This window comes from Acinonyx jubatus, chromosome A3 (genome assembly GCF_027475565.1).
Source record: "Acinonyx jubatus isolate Ajub_Pintada_27869175 chromosome A3, VMU_Ajub_asm_v1.0, whole genome shotgun sequence".
In the NCBI taxonomy this organism is placed as follows: Eukaryota; Metazoa; Chordata; class Mammalia; order Carnivora; family Felidae; genus Acinonyx; species Acinonyx jubatus.
This window is the reverse complement of record NC_069388.1, coordinates 83,468,925-83,493,892: the sequence shown is the minus strand read 5'-3', so window position 1 is coordinate 83,493,892 and position 24,968 is coordinate 83,468,925. Positions and strand designations below refer to the sequence as shown.

At 40.9% G+C, this 24,968-nt stretch overlaps 1 protein-coding gene across 3 annotated transcripts in view; it reads left to right on the top strand.

Annotated features, from left to right (window-relative positions):
• LOC106976242 (E3 ubiquitin-protein ligase RNF113A) overlaps positions 1–24,968 on the top strand; it is a 503,753-nt gene that overhangs the window by 248,596 nt on the left and 230,189 nt on the right. For all 3 annotated transcript variants that reach the window (XM_053200696.1, XM_053200695.1, XM_053200694.1), the window contains exons 3-4: positions 320–373; positions 14,080–14,147. The gene's annotated coding sequence lies outside the window, so the exon portion shown is untranslated. The remainder of the gene's footprint in view (positions 1–319; positions 374–14,079; positions 14,148–24,968) is intronic.

The window sequence follows — 24,968 nt, the reverse complement described above, 5'->3', positions numbered from 1 at the left end:
TAGTAGGTTCCAGGAGTTGCCTTGGGACTATATTCACCCACCGAGATGACTGATTTTAGGACTGAGTTTTTTTTGTCTGGAGGACTAGTTAGGTTGAGGTGGCTGCTCTTCTGATTTGATCTTGGTTATTGGATTAGTTAGGATAAATGTTCACCTACATAAAATAGAGATTCTAAACAAAAGTGGCTTAAATAAGACAGACTTTATTTTTCTCTCATGTAATAGTCTGGAAGCAGGAGGGTCAGGGCTGGTGTGGAGCTCTGTTTCACAAGATTGTCCAAAGACCTAACACTTTCTATTTTTTTCCCTCCATCTTTAGGGTGTTGCCCTTATATGAATGATCCTAAATGGCTCCCCTACATCCATGATCCAGGTAAGTGGATAGAGGAAAGAGGGAAGGGGTGTTGATCATTTAGGACCACAGCCTGGTAGTGAATGCGTCACTTCCATTCACATGGTCTTGTCTGGAGTTTGGTTACATGGGCATGTATAGCTTCAGGGAAGAAAGACTGAAAATGCAGTCTTTCTTCTATGTCATGTGCCCAGATACAAATAGTTGGCTCTATTTCAAAAAGTAATAGAAGCATGAATATTGGGGGGTACAACTGGCTGATTCTGCTGGGTGTTTAACGAAGTATGAATCACCATGCTACTAGTTGGACTTCTGCAAACACATTTTCATCATAGAAGTAAATGGCCAAGGCCGAGAGGTATAGTGTCCAGAAGGAGAAGCCTGGTAGCCCCTGGTCTAATGGTATTAATTGATACTGCCACTATTAGTATTTGTTTTTCTGAGAGGCGGGCAAATATTCATCTAGGAGGCTGCCATTTATGAATGACTCCATGGATTCCTTGGTCTCTGGATTTTGGCCGATGGCAGGCACAGGAAACAGATTGGAAGGCAGGAGGCAGTGAGGTACTCCCACTCGCTCCCTATTGGCCCCTGGCAGGCATGGCGAATTCCCTCTGTGAAGGTCCCAGCTCCTATCTAGCAACCCTCTCGTAGCTGTAGCTCTTTTTAGGTCCCAGAAACCACCCCTTCTCCTCATTTCTTCAAGTCTAGAGCTGGTAACTGTTTCTGCCTGCTGTTGGCCTTGGGTGCTTCCTTATTACTTATTGTTTTCCCTTCACTTGCCTATGCTTTTGAAAATAGTCACGGTATGAAATTCTCTTCATTTGCCTTCTCTTTGTTCCTGGTGAATTCCTGACTGCTTTCTTGGTGAATTCCTGACTGATGCAAACCTGGTTTTGGGTGTGTGTGGTCAGGCAAGCCTAGCAGAGGAGAAAGGAACATGGTATTTGTGGGTATGTGCAAGGGAGAGATAATGAAAAGAGGTCTCTAAGCTAAGTAAAGAGAAATGAGGGCATGAGCAGGGCAGATAGATCCAAAAAGTGGAAGAATCTGTTGTTGGGAAATCCCTCTGGAGTCAAGGAATTTGGGTTTTGGGGTACTAGAATGAGTGAGAAATTGGGGACTATCCTCAGAGAATAGAGAGCTTAAAATAGAGAATTTGTGACTGATGCAGTTGTTGCTAATAACAATATTCAGGTCATTGGTTCTCAGCCCCAGTCTTTAATCAGAATTTCCAGGGGAGCTTGTAAAAAAATACTGGTGACTGGCTTCAGCTCTAGAGATTCTGACTGTAATTGGTCTGGTGTGGGACCTGGGAATTGTAATTTAAAAAAACTATCTCAGATAATTCAGATGTATGGCCAGTGCTGAGAATCAGTAGTCTAGGTATAAGCATGGGTGGATAGGAGGAAATGATCCTTAGCAGCCAGAGGTCAAGGAATTGAGAGGGCTGAGGCTTGGAAGAATCATCTACGTTGAAGTCACCAAAGGGGTAGCAGGGTTCATGGTGGAGAGAATTCAGTCTGAGGCTTGGAAGAGCTTGAGACTTAATTACTCTGGGGACAAAATTCTGGCCCTATCCTCTGCTCTTAGCACGGGGTCTATGTCCAAGGGCAAGGTTGGCTGTAGGTAAACTTTTCTTTGGCCTACTCCCTCTCCCAACTCACCTCTATCTTAGGTTTTCATTGTTTGCTCTTAGAGTTACCTTTTCCCACTGCTGGTGTTTGGGGAACCACAGATTCAGGGACTCTGCAATGTCTTACCTGGATCTGATTTTCTTGAGATCTGACTCAATTCCTTATTCTTTTCTAACCTATAACCTTCTTCCTCTACTCATCAAAAAAAAAAAAATTTGCCTTTCCTCTGCCTGACTCCCTCAGGATTTTTTTAGTGGGTTGATTATTCCCAGAGGCTCATTCCTACCTCAGAACACCTAGTAACAAGCTTGTATATTGAGAGGGGGCTTCCCATATTGCAACACACGTGTTAGGGCACTCAGGTACACAAAATAATTCAAATCCTCTTTATTTCCAGGTAAGTGTGTGTAATACTGTCTAGCTTGTTGAGAGAATAGTCCATTTTAGCTGGAAGTTTCATCCTCTTTTATTTTCTACATGCGTGCCATTGTGGGGCCATTTAAATCAAATTCTTCTCTATAGCTGAGCACAAAACCTGCACATTTCTGGTTTTGCTCTTTCTGAAGATAATTTCTGCTGTTTAATGAGATCTGAGAATGAAGTCAGGCATGAGCAGGAGAAAGGTCACAGTGTGTGCTCAAAGGTATATTAACTACTGTTGGAACTGACATCGGTCTCCTTCCAAGAGGACAAAATTAAGCAGCAAATAGTAAATACGTTCAATGGCACTTTATTGCAAGTAGGACCATTTACAATGAAATAAGAATATGAGAATGGTTTCAAAGAGAAAATGGGAGTGCTTACAAATAGAACACATCTTACCGGTTAGAGTGGGAATGTGATTCCAGTCAAGGTTAATGGGGAAACGGTTAATGAAGGGTACAGATTCCAAAGCTGCATGATGCCATATTGTATCTCACAGAGGTAATTAATACTAGAGACTCTGGCTAAATGGACACATTATACACAGCAGACAACTTGAAATTCTGCACACCATATAGAGAGGCTCCTCTGGATGCTTTATGACTCACCCTGATACTGACAGTATGACATTAGAGTCCATGTTTTCCATCCCTTTTCCTTGTGGAGTCAGTGTGGTACATGGAAAGAACACCAGACAGAGAGAAAGGAGAGGGGTCCAGCCCAGACTCCATTGCTAGGGGGTGGTGTGCAGCCTTGGGCAAATTTCTTCCTGCTTCTTTGGGCTCAATTTCCTCTTCTGTAAAATGAAGGGGTTGAGGAAAGTAATCTGTAAAGTGTTTTCCAGTTTGAATCTGAGATATTCTGCACTTCATTGTCATACCACCATTATCACTTAACCTACCTCATAATTATGTATGGATGGATATAGCTGGGTAAAAGATTGTATGTGCAAATACAGGTGTGCATGAACATTTACCTACATTACCTGTTTGTGGCACATATGTGTACTTCATTGTTACCATGACTTTGAAATGACGTAACTGTAGAGATTTGTGTTTAAAAGCTACCATCAATGTTCATGTTTTTTTACCGCCACCCTCACATTTTTCCCCCCAAGGGTAAGCTAACAGGAGTAAGGTTACCTATAGAATTAATGCCTGGGATTAAGATGCATGTGGGTGAAAGAGCCCCTTAGCCTGCTGGCTGCAGGATTATCTGTCTCTTAAGAAGCACCTTCTTTTCTCTCCTTTTCTTGCTCTGAACACCCGAGGCGGGAGAATGAGGCTAAGGATCTGTAGCAGCAGGTGAGGGAAGGAATGGGGATCACATTACATCCTTCACATTTAGCTGTCTCCTTGGGCTGTCTGGAATCTTCCCTGTTTGCCTACTTGAGTAGAGGGGCTTAAAAGTAGGGCATTTGCACACACTGATTTTTCATCCTAGTGATCATCTTATTGACAGGCATTGCTTCAGCTGGACAGTTTTCTCTCTGTGTTCAGGCCTGTTGGTAGGTGGCATCCCGAGGGCAGATTCCATTCTTATCCCCACCTGACAACTCACTCATTGCTGATTTTTAAAATTCCCAGGTGCACCTTGTTTGTTTCTCTCTTCTCTCCTTCCGTCAACCCCACTACCTATCCTTACTCTTGCTCCTCAAAAAACAAAACAAAACAAAACAACACACAGCCTCCCTGGGTTGTCTGGCTATAGAAGTTATTCATGCTTTTTTTAAGAGAAGTCAAGAAATACCTTCTTGTTGTTCTGAATGAAATAGCTTACAAAGGCCCACCAGATCCCAAATTTAGGAGGCGAGGGTGCCCAAGGAGTGACACACTAAATTTACACACTAGATTTACACACTAAATCTTCAGCTTCCACCTCCCTCCACAGACAATGGGAAGGAAAATCATGGAGGGTTGGCAGCCCCAGAGCCAAGTTACCACGTGACATTGACAGCTGCAGAATTGCACCTATTGATTGTGGTGTAGGAGCGAATCTTCCATCAACCTTTAATTGAGCTGATTCCCAAATAGAACAGGGTCAGCTTTTGCTGTGCTGCTGAGTCTAAATAGCTGTGACCAAGCTCTGGTTGATATCTCTTTAACAGACCCTCATTTGGAAACTTTTTCACATTCTGTGTGTTCTAGAACATTGGACCTTGGTTGAGAGGGTTCATCAGAATCACTGAGGGAAGTGGTTAATCCTAGAGAAGATGGTGCCTCATGCCAGTTATCTGATTCAGTGTCTGGACAGGAGGCTGGGCAATTGTATTTTTAATAAGCTACTTTTTAAAGGCGATTCTAATGAGTACCCAGAAACTTCTGGAGGATTCCATCACAAATTAAGAGACATAGTGACCAAGTGAAGGAGACAAAGAAATGCTGAAATTGTGAAATAATCATATCACATCTTGTTCTGTGGGAGGGAATATGGCTGCATGGATGTGAAGAGAAGTACATTAGCACTCTTTTTGTGTGATTTTCAAATGTAAGGACATTGCTCTTGCTCTTTTCTATTGCTGTGTTGCTTGCTTCATTTCAAGGAACAATTGGACTTTCTTGGAGGGGTCTATCATTTAGATACAGCTTCCCCTCAGACTCCATTAGGAGGGACACTTCCCAGCCATCAACACGGACCTGTTGGTGAATCTGGCATTCACTGAAAGAATAAATTGGATTTCATTACATGATACTGTATAATGTAGGGTGACCTCCTCCCATTGTTATGTTGGGTGGATGCTCAGACAGTTCTGATTTTGATTTCCTGGTAATTGCTTCCTCATGGATTCAGCCTTTAAAAAAAATTATTTTTTATTTTTTTAGTCCCAAACAGATGCCTCCACCGATCCCTTATTGCCATTCTCAGCCTCCCTCAAAGCCTGACTTGTTCCTTAATGAATCCGCCGCACACTGAGCTGTGGCCAAGGAAAATCAAGAGGCCATTCCATCAAAATATCCGTGATGGAAAAGCCTGTTCTCATTCTGAACTTGTGTTTCACTTCTGTCCCACCTGACCTGGAGGGTCTGCCGCGGGGGTTATGGGAGGACATTTGAACCCTGGCTACTGTTAAAATGTCCTCATTCCAGTGACTCTACTTTGTTTACATTCCTGCTCTGCTTTGCCTTTGAAGCTGCTCCTTATTGGTGGATTGGCGGAGCCTTATGGCTCCCATACATTTTAAGGCTGCATTCCCCAGAGTTTGCCCCAGCGATGGAGACCTGCACTTTGTCTTTTAAGCAGATAAAAAGAGAGGTCAGTCAGAAGTAATTCCCCTACTCCTCGTATAAACAATTTAACTGCTGCAGCAACATACTTGCTTGGAATTACTCCCTCAGATTCAATTCCCTTTTCCTGCTCCACTTGTAAAAATGGTTAGTGTCCTCTATAAACTGCAGCTCACCAAGGTGCAAGGCTTGCTGTGCGGTTGTAGAATAAATGTTAATCTAATACAGGTTACTAGGTCAAATGCAATCACAGGCTTGTGGGAAAAGCTTAATACTGTTCTGCTTCTTCTAACACAGTAAACCTGGATATTATATGATAGGTTAAACACCAGTGAACCATGGCAAGAATTTTCTTGAAAGTAGGATTTAGTACAAAGGAAACTACATTGAAATGGTGACCTAGGATTGACTTTGCTCTCCAAGAGAGCATTCTGAGATGCTGAAGTGCACTGTGAAAACGGACTCCTTACAAATGTGATGTTCTAGAATTCCTTGCTCAGGGGATGAATGCCAGTTGGAGCAGCTGTGACACATCTAAAGGTTTCATATGTTGTCAACTATGACTTCCATTCCCCCTCATTCCCCAAAAATTCATGAGTGCAGATACACACACACGCTTACACCCACACACAAACTTTTCTTCTCAAATGTGAATGTGGCATTGGATGGCCTTTAGAATTTGGGTCCCAAGTTGAACATCTAGTAAACACAGTGTCAGGAGTGCGGAGCATATGTGGGCGAACTGCCTTGAGAAGACTGTATACAGATCTTCTTAGTGGCGGTGGACTCCACACTATTTTATGTGGATGTTAGTGCTGTTAAGTGTTCCCAGCCTGTATTTGTGATCAAATGCCAGAGCCGAGATGTACATATGCTAGCAGATGTATCATAAATGCTTAAGTAAATGAACATCAGGTTTTAGGGGAGCTGTAAAGTCTGGTTTATGGGACCACTTAGGTTCTGTCCTTCATGGCGACAGGGGACTAAGCCAGGACAAACTTGGTAAAGTCTTGTGGGGGGTCTTCGGGGAGGATGCACCAAAACTCTCATCATTAGCATCGTAGTGGCAGTGCAGGTTCTCCTCTTCGCTTCCTACCGAAACCCCATTCAATGAGCAATCACAGCCAGAAAAGGAGCCCTTTCACACAGACTGGAACCCACTTCTCCTCCTGAAAGCAGCTGGGAACTCTGCTTTGTGTCTTCTTTTGGCTCTTAAGGAAAGTTCTAACCAGGCTCCAGGAAATTGTTTGATTTGTGAAAAATATATTTGTGCATTTACAAATGTGACCTAGCTCTCAAGTGATTAAGCTAGATCATTTAGCATGTTAGCTGAGTTAGTGTGTAGACATTTGATAAAAGGCCTCTTGCTGCTTGGGTTTGCATGTTAGATGATTGAATTAATCAGGTGATACATTCCTGGATGGTTATGAAACTCTCATGAAAGTCACTGCAGGCATGTATGCGACCCTTAGGAAAACTGCATAAATGAATAGGTGTAGGGTGGATGTAGATTTTGGTGAAATGCATTTTTTAAGTTCTATAAAAGTAATAAAGATTTTTAGGAAACAAACCCAGCAAACTGGATTTCATTACTGAACTCGGTTGTTGGCAGGAATGGAAGAGACCTTATATGGTTCGTTTTTGTGCGATGGCTCTGCATGGCTGTCCTCTCTGGCCAGCCTGTCCTAATCACCACTCCTGCAGTCCATCCCCCACCCCTTTTTTTGTGCTGTGAGCAGGCAGCAAGCCACTAGGACTCAGAAAAGGTGGCTGGAGGGAGGCAGCTGAAATGGACTCTCATTCAGATAGTTTCCCTGCAGCTGGTATTAGAGCTAGTTCCTTCGACAGAAATGGGGACCCCAAGGGCCTCCATTGATTGGGAAATGTCAAACACATAATACATAGATGACTTAAAATGCCCTAGGCTCCTTTTCTCTCTTTACTACAGACTGAATGGTCAGGTTTCTCTGCCTCTTTAGGACTCCATTTTCTCCCAAGTTTTTCTTTGAAAAGATGTAAAGGGGAAAATGTACCTTTCTCCATAGCTTCTGTGTATGCATTGAGCATAGAATGTTGGCAAGACCTATGCTGTGGCATGCTTTCTGTAGGAGTTTGATACACAAGCATTATATTGGGGATGTACATAATCCTTCAAATGGGTAGAAGCCAAGCTGGCAAGTTTTTAGGCAACGGCTTGCTCAGGATGAAAATGCCAAAGAATGGAATATCTTCTTAGGCTGCCATTGGCAATTTCAGAATGGAGACTGGCCTCTATAAAGATGTCTTTTCTGTGAGTGAACATGGCCTTAGGGGTCAAATGAAGTTTTGCTCCTTCTTGGCTGTGTGACCTGAGACTACCTAAGCACTTTGTGCCTCAGTTTCTTCAGCTGGAAAATAGGAGTGATATCTAACTTCCCCTTTGTACCTTTATGACAAGTAGGGTGGACATGGGCCTTGGACATGCTGCCCTGTTTGCAGCAACAGGTCATCACCTTTCTCGTTTCCCTCAGGCTCCTGTTTCACTGCATTTTTTGACAGTCTTGAAGGCCTGAGCATTTTGCTCCTACCCTTTGGATTTTTTCTGACTTTAGGTGTTTCTGACTTTTCCTAGGGACACCTTTGCCCTCCTTCCTGTCCACACTCTCCATCAGCTGACTGGCTTGGGTGGGTGATTCAGGTGTCTCTCCACAGGGCTTGCAGATGTCAAATGGTGGATTGTGCGTGAAACATCTAATAGTGGGTAATAGATAATTCTTTGTCCTCCTTCGTTCCCTTCCCTTTCCCAAGAAATGCTGTCAATTACCAGATGAGGCAATTTGGGACATCACTTAAAAATCTCTGCGTTTGTGGATAATAGGTATAATAATGCCCATTCCACCGGGTTAGGGGAAGAGTCAATGAGATTAATAGAGGTTAGGAAGTCCAAATCCTGTTATCTTCCACCAAGAAAAGTCAAGGCCCCTCAGCCAAACCCAGGGATAGGATTTGAGAATCAGAACCATCCAAGTGGTAACAAGTATTTGCTATCAGGTCTGACTTACCCAGTAGACACAGTACATACAGAGCCTAGGGTGCACGATACTTTTAAAGACCCATCAAAATATCTTAGTTTCTTTCTATGCCAGAAGGAAAAAGGTAAACTTTTAGAGTGAAGGAAGTTTTAAAATACATAATATTAATAAATGCATTTTATAACAATGCAGTTGTAAAATACAACCTTTAATAGTTTTTGTTTATGGAGGAAGGCAAAAGTGTCCCCAAGGCCTATGAAGGTCATATGCGGCCATGACTTACTTCATGAGACTTGCAAGTCTCAATGGCTAATGCACATGTCACCCTTTTGACAGAAATTCCTATATTTTTTAAAATGTTTATTTATTTTTGAAAGAGAGGGAAAGAGAGAGACCACGAGCAGGAAAGAGAGAGACCACGAGCAGGGGAGGGGCAGAGAGAGAGAGAGAGAGAGAGAGAGAGAGACAGAAGATCTGAAGTGGGCTCTGTGCTGATAGCAGAGAGCTTGATGCAGGGTCGAAACTCACCCACCATGAGATCACGACCTGAGCCAAAGTCGGGCGCTTAACCAACTGAGCCACCCAGGTGCCCCAGAGATTCCTATCTTTTTTCATGCACTCAGAAGGAAGTTCCTCACAGATGAGCAAAAATGCTTAATGCTGGTCACTCTAAGTGAAGGGAACTGGTAACAGTCACCAAAACAAAAATGTGTTTCTTCTCCATACCAGAGGGCAATTGTAGGTAAGGAGACCCAGCCTCTGAATGGAGAAAAGTCCAACTATTTCTATTTGTACTTGATTTTCTATAACCAGAGAACAGATGTGGGATGTATTTGCCATCAGGTCTAGAAAAGTTCTGGGATTGGGAAAAGTATGAGCAGTTTTGTCAAATGTAGAATTACATGGAAATCCAGGATTCATCATGCATTGACTCCTCGGCCACACAACTTCCAGGATACAGGGAATACAAATGCATTTAGCTCCCATTAAATAAGAGGAGAGAAAACCAGACGTTCCTTCACTGAAATTACTTCCCTGAGTATAGGGATCAAACAGGACTCACAATCAGGGAGTCAGAATATGTTCTTTAAACCTTCAAATTACTGCAAATGAGGTGCAAGCCTCTGTCCTTACTCTGTGCCCTTTCTGCCTTGTTTTAAATCCTCTGGAGGGGTGATTTTCCTCCAGACAATTACATCCCATCCCTCAGAGAAGGATGGCTACTGTGTGTAAAGTCATTCCAGCTAAGCACTATGGGCTCTAATTTCATCACAACATTATGAAACTGATCAGTTTCTTTGTATAAAATCTTAAAAGGGCTCTATGGACTCTTTAAGCCAAAAAAGGGCTTTTGAAAGCAGTTCAGGAAATTGCCAGCATGGAAGCGATTTCCACATGTGTCTCTCAATATTGCAATCTCTCCCTTTAGGTGCTGATCTTTCCTAGACTGTAATAAGAAATGAAAGAACAGCTTATTTTTCCTTTTAAAAAGAGGCACAATTAAAAAAAAAAGTCCCCAAGAATCTTGTATGTGGGAATGACATGCAGACCATTAGCTTTCTTTCCTTGGCTTTCAGGCTGATCTGTATTCTCAATTTGCTATAAGTATTCCATTCCATCTAGGTCAGGAAGAATTACTTGTGTGTAACTGAAGTGGAGTGTGGATTTTAAGCAGAGCATGTGATCCTAAGAATGCAGAAAGATGGTATAAATTTGCATCTTCTTAAGAGGAACCCTGTCTAAAAACACTGAAACCATTTTAATCTAATAAAACAAAAAGGGAAGGGATGGAAATTCCATCCGAAGACTTCACACAACCTTTTCATTTCATTTGAGTAAAGAATTAACAAAATCATCGTCCAGCTGTTAAATGCCTTTGAGGGAGATTTTTTAAATTGTAGTGCACACTAAAATGGAAGGTTAATATCATGCTTTGGAGACAAGGGGAACAGCTTCTATTTCTGGGTAATGAGTCATGCCCTTCTTCCTGAAGACCTTTCAGAAGTGAGAGTTGAAGTTACCTGTGGGCTAGAGAGGCCATTGCTCCAGGAAGGCCTATGTCATCAATGAAGACACACAACACGTATCCTTCGGGACATCTGAGTCCCTTTGATGCCCTGCCATGGAGTACAATCTTGGCCTCCTCCTAGCAGGGTTGATGATTATTTACTGGAAACTAACTTGTGGCTCATTTTGTGGTATTTCTTAAGCTGCTGCTTTTGAATTTATATGAGTGTTAGCCTTGGTCTTTTTCCTTCTTCTCTCACTTTGCCACTGGGCCATGCAACCCACATGGAATTGGATTTCTTGGAACAGATTTGCTGTCGATTGATGCTCATGCTTTGTCTTCAACTCAGTTTCATGTGTCAGAACCTTAGGGTGACATATACGAATGAATAGGCAAATTGCACTTAGTACTCTTCTGGCAAGTTATCTGAGAACTTCAGGGTAATTGCTTAAAGAGAGTTTTTACTCTTAAAGCTGGTCCTAAGCATTCAAGTTAGTTCAACTTCACAAATATTTTTGAGCATCCACTGAGTGAAGATCTATGACAGGTGCCATAGGGATAGAAAGATGTAGGAGATATGGTTTGTCCCTCAAGGACTTTGCAATCAGGAAGGGAAGACAGAGAGTATGGAAGAACTCTAGTACATGAGATACTCACCATACTATCATATAGACTGTGGAGCCCTGCAGAGAGTTACGAGTGGGGAATAGGTGTTGTTGGGATTGAAAGGTGAGAAGAGTTTTATCATGTAGAGGGGATAAGAGGTGAGGGCATTTGGAGCAAAAGGTATAGGAATAAAGAAACATAGAAGAGTGAACATCACTGTGTTTGTGTCTGTGTGTGTGTGTGTGTGTGTGTGTGTGTGTGTGTCTGCATGTGTGTGTAGAAGGGAAGTACAGGGTACTGCAGACCTTGCATGCTGGATGCTGCTAGAGATACAAAGACAAATCAGGCTCCATGGCCTCCCAATCTAAGGACTTAGTGTGGAAGACAGGCATATGCGTAAATAACTTTAATGGATAATAGACTGTGAGAGAGACTAGGAGAGAAGCATATGCCATACTCTGTGTGCATCTCAAAGAGAAATTTAGGAAGGAAGAGTTTAATGGGACATAACATGATTAGATCCAGGGAGTAAGATAGAAAAGTCAAAGATGACTTCTGCATTTCAAAGACCATACTCTGAATGATGGAATAATAGACACAACACGTTTTGCTCCTTGTTCAGATAAAATTTATGACTTTTTTCTCTGATTCAAGATAAGCACATACTATAGTTTTAGTCACAGTTTGATGTATTGAGTTGTCTGATGTTCTCATAAATGCAAATAAAAACTGAAGTCTGCCAAAAAGGAAGACAATCTACTCTTGCACTGGCCTCAAACCCTATATGCAAATAGGTACCTTCTGAAATGAGTGCCATACAACACGTATGAAGGGTCAATGTATTTGCAAGTAAGTAAGGGGATGGAATAGAAGTGGTGAATTTAAAACTCAGAGGAGTTATCTATCCAATCCCTAATATTTGGGAAAGTCTCACAAATATATTTTCTTCCAGTTACTGTTGGAATGGCTGAAGAGAGATGGCTTGGTGGGCTGTGGATGTGGAAGGGAATGATCTGTATGTCAGGTTTGGATAAGCTACAGCTCTAAAGGATGGGAGACGGGAAAATGTATATAATATGCATAATGTCTTGAGAAGAATGGAAGCGGGGTTGAGTCTGAGAAGGTGGCTAAGGGCTATCATTTACTGAGCATTTATAGTTTGTCAGCACGACTCTAGCCACATTATGCTACTAGCTCACTTGAAAGATCATAATAACCTTACACAGTAGATTTTATTATTATATTTATTTTACAGATGAATAAACTGAGGCATTAAGATTAAATAACTTGCCAAGACACACAACTCTAAGTGGGTGGTACCCAGAGTCTTTGCACTTAATCCTTTTGTCAAAATAAGTCTTAATAACAGAAGGCAAGAGAAGAGAAATATTTGACCTTAGGGTGTTCATGTATAAAATTATATTTTGTTTTGATTTGGGGAAAAGAAATACGTAAAACCTTGTTAAATTTCCTGGGGGAAAGGACTGAATCAGAGAATCATAATTTTAGAATTTTCAAGAACCACGATCTATTGTCATTCATGACGATTTCTCATTTTTTGGTTAAGGAAATTGAGACTGAGAATCAATTAAAATGATCTCATGTTTGCTGGAGGTTAAGAACATACCCAGCACACTGCTGTCTAGTGAGGCAGAATGATGCTTGCCAGCTTGTTGACATGAGCACACGTGGGCAAGGACCATGAAGTAAAGATCAAACATCTTAACACAGGGCTCTGGCTCTGGAAGAGAGCCTTATAACATGAGAGGGTCTACTTGACTTTCTAGGGAAGCAAAGTAGAAGTCCAGTGGGCTTTTGACCCAACTTTCAAGTGAAGTGTTCACACTCTCCTAAGGTGCTCTGATTGGTTGTCCAGTCTTGGCCACCGGAAGACCAGGAATGATACTCCTTTCTTTTTCCATAAATTTACTTCTAATAAATTCTCAGTGTACAATATAGACTCTGTGTTGGCTGGCAACTTCCTTTTCTCAACAAATCCAATACACTTTGGCGTTCATTTGATGGTTGGTTGAAGTCCTTATCAAGTCTGTCTGAAAGTGTATGAGGAGGGTTTGCAAAGTGGCAAGGTGTCTGGCAGATAACCTTGTGCTGGCTTCAAGTTCAGACTCCACAATGACTTGCAAGTGGTATAACCTTGGGCAGGATTCTTTACCTCCTTAAGTCTCAATTTTCTCATGTTTAAATAAGTGAAATAATAGTCCCTGTATCATAGGGTTCTGTGGAGGATTAAATGAGCCAATACAGATAAAGGGCTTAGCACTTGCCTGGCTCATAATGAGAATTCAATATGTCTTAGCTAATTACAACAAACAAAATAAATTCTTTATAAACTTGTATTGTGTAAATTCATCGTTATTGAAAATATAAATTACAGTAAGATATAATGAGTCTATTATAATTATAGTAAGATAGAGTTACCAAGTTTTTTACTGCAAAAGGCAAACTTCTTTTTTTAAATTGAGTTTCCAAACTGAGAGTCCCTCTCAGTAGGGCAGGTAACTGGTAACAAGTGGTCATTTTTTAGAAAACCTTTTATGGAGACTACTGTGTTGTTCAAAGTCAGTCATGTGAAGACTTCTGTGAAAAATCTCTTCCAGAATTTAGAGTTAGGGAATGGCTTTCTCCCGCTGACATCTTTCGTACATTGGAAAAGGAAAGCCACTCACAGTCCTGCTCGTTTTGCTTTGACTGTCAATGCCTTGGTGCTAAGTTTTTATGTTCTGTTGCAGAAAGGTAGGTTAGCATGAATTTGCTTTTTCTTTTGTCTTATTACTCATTTTAGTGTTTTCTTTTTCAGTTTTATGATTTTGGTGCCTGATATTTTAAGTTTTCTCAAAACTCTTTTGTAAGCTGGAGGAGAGAAATGTAAGTAAATACCATAAAATAATATCACGTGGGTGGTTTTTCTTATAAACACACCCTCTGCCCAATTCTACACACCTGGTTTGCAGTGCTTTTTATTTGACCCAAAGTCCAATCAAAATGGCAAAGTTGACTTTTATATAAACACTTATTTTATGCTTTAATAGAACGGGCTATGAAAGTCCTACCCTCACAGGCATTTAATTTCAGTGGGGAAGGGGTCTTACAAAGGACTAGAGATAAAGATTGTTTTGTGGACTAACTGACCAGGTGGGGACATAACTTGCTAAAAGCCAAAGCAGTTAATAATCATAAAAAAAAGGACAAATTACCAAACAAAAACAGCAGTTAACATTTCTAGTATATTTTAAAAAGCACCCTCATATACCATGACTTATTTGTCCTGTCAGCCCTGCAAGTAGGAAGCCTTACTTTCATTTTAGATGAGAAAACTAAGGCTCAGTTATGGTAACAGACACACCCCAGATCTCACAGGAAGTAGCGGATCTTAATTCAAAATCCTGGGTTCTGCTTACTAGTCCAGGCTGCCTCCCTAAGGCCTAACCTCATGAGTACAACAAGGAAAGTTCTCTTTTAACCTCTGGCCCTGTGTCCAAAGGTTTGTTCAGTAGAGGACAGGGAGCAGCAAAGAGTTCTAAGTTAGCAATAATTATCTTTCAAAATATCATATGACTTCACTCATACGAGGACTTGAAGATACAAAACAGATGAACATAAGGGAAGGGAAGCAAAAATAATATAAAAACAGGGAGGGGAACAAAACATAAGAGACTCTTAAATATGGAAAACAAACAGAGGGTTACTGGAAGGGTTGTGGGAAGGAGATGGGCCAAATGGGTAAGGGACATTAAGGAATATACTCCTGAAATCATTGTTGTACTATATGCTAACTAACTGGGATGTAAATTAAAAAAATAAATAAAACTTAAAAAATAATTGTCTTTCATATATACTCCATCGAGGTTTTTCTTTTTCTTGCCTACAACTAGAGATACTTAAAATCAATCTCCTCTTAGTTGGGGGAGGTTTTTGGCAAAGAAATTTGTGCAGTAGCAGTTAGCCAGGCCTACCTGTGTTAGAGTCACATTTGCCCCAAACTGCTGTACTTTCATGGGTCTGAGCAATGAGGAGGTTGATATCTACAGCTGTAGAGCCACAGCTGTGGATTCTGCATAAGGCAGATCATGAGTCTTGATGAATTTTTCATGTCTGAACTGAGAGTCTTTGCTATTGGGTAAAACAGAAAGCGACCCGTGTAAGTTAGACTCCATGCAGGAAGAGTCACCCACACCAGAAGGTGGGATTTCCTGGATACCTAGGACAGCCTCTAGGCAGAGTTCATCAAACATCTGATGAGGAGATATGGGTAGCTAGACTTGATTAGAACTGGTTTTACCCACATGTGAATTGTATTTTATGTGTGAATGAACTGTTTGGTGGTGGTATGTGGTACATTTCTTCATGTGAGTTTACTTTTTCCAGAACCTTTCCTTTTGTTATCATTATAAAGCACTGAGTTGTAAGAACTCCTCAGGTATTGATATGGCGAAGTCACTGATGGGGTGGGTGGACCTGTCCACCTCCCTGGTTAGCAGAGTGGGCTGACAGATCAACGGAACTCTCAATAGTCTGTGCCTGTTTCCACTTGGATATGCCACTGCTTGCCATCAATAAGGCAGTATTTTCTTGAAGATTCCATTTGAAGATTGCTCAGAATGTTTTCTTCTGGAGAGTGTGTTTCCTTTTCATAGTCTTGCCTGACACATGGAAATGAACATGTCTATGCATTTCTCTTTAACATATCCAAAATTTTCAGAGTTAGAACTTCTAAGGTCTCATTTGAAGATCAGCCTCATTTTCCAAATAGGCCAGTAGGAGTTTCAATGGGCAATGTGAAGTTTGAATGATCTTGTCTTTCTGGAAAACTTAACATTTTGTTTTGTTTGCTCCAGGCACACCCCTTCCCAAACCACATTCTTTTCTTTTTAGCTTATGAGAGAACAAAAGTCCTATCAGGAGTAACGAAACCACCTGAACCATTCTTTTTATATTTCCAGAAATAGTTTATGGGGCCACTGAAAGATGTTGATGCTATCTTTTTAATATTCTGAGAAATAATCCTATTAAACAAAAAACAAGGGAAACTGTTATGCCCACAAAGCGGAATTACCCAAAGCCGACTGGCAGGGGTCGAATTACTTTTCAAAACCGTAGCTGTATGCTGCTTCTATCGCTCCATCTAGGGCTTGGTGAATGAGCAATAATTTGTGGATTCTGCTCATCTCTCTTTGCGAACTTTGTTCTGTGGAATTAGATACAACTTTGACAAATTAGAAAAGGCCTCCCTGCGCCCGCTGTCCCCAGACTAACACAGTCCACTGATTGTGCGCTGGGCTTCTGAAGTCCGGCCGTGTCAGGCCATCAGCAGCAGCCCCGCCACCAGAGTACGCTTTTTAATAAGCAGGTCTGTCAGCACCGGGTTCTTCGGATCTTCCGACCTCTCCTTAATCCTTAGGACGCACTGACTTTCGTCTCTGTTTCACTTATGGCAGAAGGCCCTGTGCCGGGAAAGAAATATCTTCTTTGTTTACACCATATAGGCAACAAAATTAACCTTTGAGATTAACTGTAAGTGAGTGAGGATCATGTTTTATCTTTCCCTGGGACAAGGGGTAGAGATTAACACGTGCATAAAGGGAGTGAGCATGTACACGCGTGTGCATGCATGTGCACATCCCTCCTCCATTCACATCATAGCCCCAAAGAACTTTCTGCTCCTGTTCTCTCTCTCTTTCTTTTCTTTCTTTTTTTTTTTTTTTTTTTTCCACATAGGGTTTATTCTGCGCTGGATAGACCTAGTAAATGGTATTCCAGTTTTTTCTAATCTTTCATTCCATTTCAACTCTTAGAGAAAGGAGAAGCATATGAAACATCAACATATTAAATGACGCCCAGTAGGCCTATGGATAAAAACTTATCTTCGGCTAAAGACATGGGATCATCTCCTTTCCCAGTGGAATTCTTTGGCCCAGTAGAGGTAAACATTGTCTCAGTGTACAGCAAGAACGATAAATGATTCACAAAGATAGAGGAAAGTGTCTCTTCACTGGTTTACATGTCAATGTATTCATGTTTAATAGTGCCAGATGGGAGAGTTGTGGTTCTCCAAGATACAGGGAATACTAGCCTGGTAAATACTTCTTTCCTTTGGGCTCCCCACCCTGTAAACACAAACTAATAGGAAAAATGAGAGATCTTGTTCATATTCATTTCTAATTTATTATGTTTCAACTGCAGTTTGACCAATTACACTTGCGGAACATTTTTTAGGAGTTGACATAAACATCAAAAACAACAGTTATGAGGAAAATTTGTCCTGAGGAGAGAATGGAAGCCAGCTGCCTCAATATAGATGTTATTCTTGATCTCTGGAAATGTCTAAAGGGTAGGACAAGATGAGGTCAAGCATTAGATGATTTCTGACCTATGGAAAGCCCAGAAATGGACCTCAGATGTCCACTGTGTGCTGCTGACAGCATAGGAACCACCCATTCTGCTGCGTGCTCTCCATTTTTGATGGGGTCTTAACCTTCAAAAACCAGCTCAATAATGACAAGGAATCACCACCACCATGGTGACTAAATCCAGGCACCTTACTTATGGCTCCTGTCTCCATTTCTTGAAGTTGCTGAAATGTCTGGGACTTAATAGGGTAGTGATTCATTCTGGCCACAGCCATTTCTTAAAGCCAACAGTTCTATTAGAAACATATTATGATCCCAGTTTCTTCATATTTAGTTGGATTCTATGGAATTTGATTACTTTTATAATTTTGTTGCCTTTCATCAAACAGGATGATTTTCTGCTGGTTTCAGTTCTATGCTTTCTCCCTCTCCTCTCTCTCTCCCTCTCTTTTTTAATAAACAGAACAAAATAAAGTGACATGTCAGCACAGAGATATTTTATTTTTCACTCAACAGTGGCAGTGACCATAACAATTAAATAGAAGAGAAAAGGGACTTTGTTGTAGGTGCACAGTTGAGGTTATGCAAAATGGAGCAATAAGCAGGTCAGTTGCCAGGGAGCCCATGATAGAACCGCCGGTGTTTCAGGGGAATGAAAAGAGCATGTGTGTTGGGATCCCCAGTTTCCCCATTATCATCATCTTGAGCCAGGTACTTAACGTGTGCTGCGTTAGTTTTGGCTGAGGAAAGTGCTTGCAGGAAGCAGTTTTTTAAGTTTCCTTGATATCTCTGGGAGGTAATAAAGATCTCTATTTACAAATAATGCACTTTCTACGAAGTGCCTTTGTGTGGGCATTGCACACCCTAGCAAAATGAGAGAGGTTCTTTGTTTTGCCTTGGTGGGAAGCGCAACAGTTGAGTCTGCAGGATGCCTGGTTTGCAGCCAAACCTTTTCCTTTCTGGGTGTGTGACACTGTTCTAGTCATTTAACCTCTCTGTTCCTCTGTATTACTATTTCTGGAATGGATTTAATAACGATGTAGGGATCCCCGAGGGACCATCAGTTGAAAGGACAGCACTTTATTTCCTGGCTGTCTTGTATCCTTTGAGATGCTGCCAAGTGTCACCTTCTCAGCAAAGCCTTCCTGGACCCCTGGGGGGCTGGGGGACCCCCCCGTCCAGCTCACTGAGAACACTTATCATACTACATGCAACGCTGAGTTTATGTGGCTTTTCCACCACTCGCCTGCTGTAAGCTCCTTGTAGGTAGGAACGGTGATTCTCATCTTGTAGCAAATGAAACAGAGCCCAGCCCAATGGCTGGTCCACAGCAGGTGCTGTAAAGACAGTCGAATAATGGACAAATTGAACTCTATCATTAAAAAAGTGTTCAGAGGGATATTAGATTTGCTAATGTCTGTATATCAGCTCCACGTGGCAATGTACGTTGAGGCAAATTTGTAAAACTTTAACTCAGGTTTTACACATTCTTACAATAGAATTCCTTAAATGTTCACAAAATCTAAGGAAACTAAAAGTAAAAGATCTTTGTTGGAAAAAGGTTTGGAGTGCCATTTCTCTCTCCAACTTGCTCATATGAAATAAGCGCAAGAGTGTAAGAGTAATGACTGACTACTGGGGGGAAGGTAAGACTCTGGTAAAACCTTGGATTATATAATCACACGAGTTGTGCCCAGTATTCCCTGTCTGACCTGCAGAATAGTGCATGTTTTTATCTGTATAAGGTGAAATGAAAAAATACGTGAGGCAGCTCTTGTTGGTGTGTCAACCTGGCAGGCAAAAAAAAAAACAAAACAAAAACAAAAACCCAAAAAACAAACAAACAAACAAAAAAACAATAGAAGATATACTTTGGATTTTCCAGAAATGAGGACAAATCTGTAAAGCTAAACTGACTCTCTCAACACACATGACCACTGTGATAACACTCATCGGAGGAAAAGATGGCATGTTTTTTCTCTCTCATCTGTTCCTGTCTTCCTTCCCCTCACATCCGGTATTTTATAATAAAATTTCCAACAGATATGGGCTGTTCAGCAGTCACTAGCAATACATTGATTAATTATGTGTGCCAGACTTTCAGTATATAATTAAGCTAAACAAAACTGCATTAAAGTAATATGAATAATTTGACTTCAAGCCACAAAAACAAGGAAACTGAGTGAAAGCAGAATCTCTGACCTCATTCACTTCGGCATATTGTAGGAGACAAAAATGTAATCAGAGTTATAAATCACATAGCTGCCACAGTATGACGATGGAGAAAGGAAATTGTTCTGACCTTTGTTGGGAAGAGTTTCAAAGGTAGAAATTAAAGTGCACATTTTGTTCATTTCACAAAATTCTTTAACTGGGAAATATGATGAACAAAAAATACCCTTTCCTTACTTAAGGGGGTAATGACTATTTTTGTTATTTTTAAGAATGTCATTTGATTGCATTTTCTTCAGTATGCCTTATACATGACACGTTTACAGTGCCTCAAAAGTATTTCATGTCTATATGCTTTCACTGTCTCTGACACCAAAATTCAGAGAATAAAGTATATTATGTATCTACAAAAAAGGAATTAATCCTTAATAACCTTCCCCCCCCCCAATTATAAAAGTGATATTTATTCACTGTGGACAAATTTGGAAAATGCAGAAAAAAGTATATAGAAAAGAAAGCAAATTGCATTCATAATTCTACTACGTTAAGAATTCTGAGGTAACCACAGTTAATACCTGCTTCCTTCCAGTTTGTAGCGTGTGTGAGTATGTGCGGAGTCAAGGATCATCATGCCGTGTATACACTTTGGGACCTGCTTCTTTCACTTCACAATATTTCACAGGCATTTTTCCATTTCATAAAATATTCTACAGAAATCAGATTTTCAGTTGTTTAATAGAATCCTATCATATGGATAAATCATACTTTATTTAACAAAGTTAATGTTTTTAACAACACGATTTTTAATTATTATTTTAAAAGAGCAAAACCCTTGGATGAGCAACTCTATGCATAACTCTGTATGCATGTTTCTGATTGTTGCTTTCCATGAAATTCCAAAAGGGCTTCCTTCAGTAAAGGATATGAGCATACTTAAGCCTTGTTCCATCATATCCAGGATTCATCCATAAAGGCTGAGCCCCTTGCATCCTCAGCTCTAATGGATGAGCCACGTGACCACCCCTGAAAGAGGACATTCTTAAAAGAGGATGTCCTTTGCAACCTAAGGAGTGGGGGGAGGGAGTGGAATCATAAGGTGCAAGAGTGAAAATCTTTCCTTATGTTCCTCTACACACAAACAGCAATAGCAGAAAAGAAAGAGGGAAAAGGATTGTGAAAAATGGGAAAGGCCATCTGAATATAAACTATTTATTTTATTAAAACCTATCTGTGAGGTTTGGCACCCTATTTAGAGTGAGTATCCAATTAATCTGTCACTGACATACCAGAAAGAAGTTCCAAGTTGCAGAGATGCTGACCAACCAACTTAAATGAACCAAAGCACCAGAGGGCTGTGTGTATCCACTCACCCAGTGAATGGGTATCTTCACTGGTAGTAGATTTTATTTAAAATGCCACCCATTCTCTTTTCTGAGAACTGCTCTCCCACTCAGTCCATGGGGTTTCGCACCTACCGACTGTGTTTGTACCCTTGCCATGGCTGATTAGACTGGCTGGCTCAAGCTAGGTTGGCTGGAGATACTCCTAAAGATAGTAAGTTAGCCTCTTATATAGGTTGATATTCCTTTGGTTGCAAGGACTAGAAGATTGGACTTATACTGTCTTAAATATAAAGGGGTTTTGTTGATTTCTGTTCTCAAACTGTTCTAGGAGAGATTTAGGCTGCAGGAGTGATTTGGTCAAGGACTCAAATGATGTCAGTAGGATCCAAGCCTTGGCTTTCTTCCTCTCAGTTGGCTTGACCCTCAAGCTGGCTCCCCTCATGGTTGTAAAAATGACAAAGCAGTCCCAAGTTCACATTCTCACTCAGGCCCCAGGAAAAAGAGTGAGTTTGTGTCCTAGCTTTCTACATAAATCTGTGGATTCATTTTAACTGGACCTATTTAGTTGTTGTGCTTTTCCTGAACCAGCTATTGGCCAGGGCAATGAAATCCACTGGTTGATTGAGCTGACTTGATTTTCCCTCTGGAGCTAGAGGTAAGGTCCATCCCTCATGCACTACATTGCTTGGGAATTGGAATACCGTAAGCAAGAGGGAAATACATCCCCCAGAGGAAATTAACAAGTATATACTAGCATTTCCCATGTAGTTACGACTCTAACTTACACAGTTGGGGGTAATAAGGGCTAATTCTCCCAAAAGGGTTGGGCAGCAGTAAAGAGAGAAGAAGAAAGCAGGTGGAACAGAGAAGCAGGGAGGAGGTGAGGAGAGGATGTTGATGGATTATTCTACTTATTCTAATTAGAATTCTAATTATTTCTACTAGTCCTTTCCTGTGGTCTAGTTCTATTCCTGCCCACTGTTCCTTGAGAAACCCCCATATCCTTATAATAAATTCCGCTTTTGCTCAAGTTGTTTTGAGTTGTTACCTACAACCACATTTACACCATAGTGGCTTCTAGAACATTCCCAACCTACTGCCGAGGACTGCCTGCCTTTATTGCTTCCTTTGCCTTAGATGTAGGCCTTCCATTTGGTAGTTCTTTTCCTTCTTTTAAAGGTGTTTTGGATTAAATGTGGCTACCAGGAACAGGGAGCAGTAAGAGTTGACCATGAACCTAAGACAGGCTGGCCGTAGTTTATTGGGCCCATTTGATATGGGTTTAGGGAAGACATTTGACTCCATTTACTTGACAGATGTTTATCAGTTCTCTCAACAGAAATGTTGCAAAAATCTTCAAAGGAGCCTTTCTTTGCCTCCCTCTCCCCACACCTTGGATGCGATGTTCAGTGAAATATGTTGACTTTTTTTTTCTTTACAAAACCCATAAAAATGTCCTGGTTGACATGCAATGTTGTGACAAGCCCTAGTAGATTGTGTCAATCATGTTGCTTTATGTTACATTAAGTGACATATTGTAATGTGATTGATACAACATGGGATGACACATCATAATGCAAAATATCATCTGGAAAATGTAGAAAAACAACAGAAGACTTGAAGCCACTTTTACTTTCTAATTCTTCAAATAAGATAGAGGAAAATCTTTCATTCCTCAGGATAGTTACCTGGGAAAGGTTTAGGTCTTGTGGTGGTTTCAGTGGTGCTCTTTTCCTTTGTAATTAACAGGTGATAGTGGAAAATACTTGCATTCTTTGGGGACTGATAAACTCTCAGTTTGGATGGAATGTCTCTAAACCTTTCTGGAGCCCCTTAGTAACAATATCTGTTCTTCACATTAATATTGCCTTTATAGATTTTATATAAAAGGATTCCACCTTCCTCTACCCTAGTTAATATTCTCTTCTTTAAAATCTCTGATAAGGGCACCTGGGTGGCTAAGTCGGTTAAGCACCTGACTTAGGTCAAGTCATGATCTCATGCTTCATGAGTTCAAGCCCCACATCGGGTTCTGTGCTAACAGGTCAGAGCTTGGAGCCTGCTTCAGATTCTGTTTCTCCCTCTCTCTCTCTCTCTGCCCCTCCTCCACTTGCATTCTCTCTCTCTCTCTCTAAAATAACAATCATAAAAAAAATTGAAAAAAGTCTCTGATATTTTTCTCTTGTTCTACAAAGCCTTGAGGAAAAAAATTGCCTTTTCAGATTTCACTGTGAGGTCATTGAGGGTTTTTTAGTGTATCTTTGAAAATTTTTACTATAGCTCCAGAGTCTTACACAGTTTCTGGCGCATAGTAACACTTAATAAATGTTTGTTGGGGGCGCCTGGGTGGCTCAGTCGGTTGAGCATCCAGCTTCGGCTCAGGTCATGACCTCATGGTTCGTGAGTTTGAGCCTTGCATCGGGCTCTGTGCTGACAGCTCAGGGCCTGGAGCCTGCTTCGGATTCTGTGTCTCCCTCTTTCTCTGCTCCTCCCCTGCTCACACTCCGTCTTTCTCTCAAAAATAAATAAAGATTAAAAGAATTTTAAAAAAGTAAAAAAAAAAATTAGTGTTTGTTGAATGACTTACTGAAGAATGTTCATCTTTAATTATACTTAATTGCATTTATTGAGTGACATTTAATCACATGTAGTGAAACTCCATGTATTAGTTTCCTAGGGCTTCTGTAACAGAGTGCCACAAATTTGGTGGCTTACAACAGAAATGTATTCTTTCACAGTTCTGGAGGACAGAAGTCTGAAACAAGGTGTCAGTAGGGCCATACTCCCTCTGAAGGCTTTAGAGGAAGATCCTTCTTTGCTTCTTCTAGCTTTTGGTGGCTTTGGGGTTCCTTAGTTTGTGGCTGCCTACCTCCAATCTCTGCTTTCATCTTCATATGACCTTCTCTTCTGTGTCTTCTTCTCTTCTTAGAAGCACACTTGTCATTAAATATAGGGCCCACTTGGATAATCTTGAGATGGATGATAGCTTCTTAAGACTTTCAGCTTAAGAAGCTGTAGGTCTTCTGCAAAGACCCCTTTCTCCAAGTAAGATTACATTTATAGGTTCCTGATGGGCATATCTTTTGGAGAGCGGCCATCATTCAACCTGGAATATACCAATTAAAAAAAATGAGGTGGGGCATGTTGGGGAATTAACATTTTTTTGGTTAATGGTTGCATAAAATACCTTTTTAATCTATGTTTAAAATCTTTCTGTTTACTTCCATGTCTCAGTAATTATGGTATTATAAAGATAATTATATATTTCTTTTATAATGGATACCTTTATAATATCAAAGTTCCCAATCTGAATGTGAATTTGCACTAATAATTGAAGATATAGAGGATTGTAAAAGCTGAGATGAATGTGTAGACCTCAATATAATATAGACTCTAAAGTCCTTTAAAAACAAGCCAACTAACCACACCTCTTCCCTGAATGTGCTGTGAGATGTATGTGATTTGTCTTCTGAATGTGAGCAGAATCTAAGGAGAGATTCTGGCTAGTTGAGGATTTTGAGTAAGCAAGCCCATTAGAGTTTCCTTAAATGTGAATTCCATCCCTGTTATCTCCCCTTCTGCCTATATCCACTTGCAGACATAGGAGTTCATAGAGGTGAGAAGCGAGTGTTTGGGGCAACCAGGGAAGGTCTTGGGAGAGAGGTAATGTAATAAGAGGACAGGCCATTGATAGAAGAAGGTGTGGCCTCACAGTTTGCCTCAGGGCCACCAAGTGCTCACTTCTAGAGAGCTCTTATCCTCCAAGTAATGTGGGGTCAGACCCTTAGAACCAGGCACCTCTGAGTCATGGAGACAAATAGGCC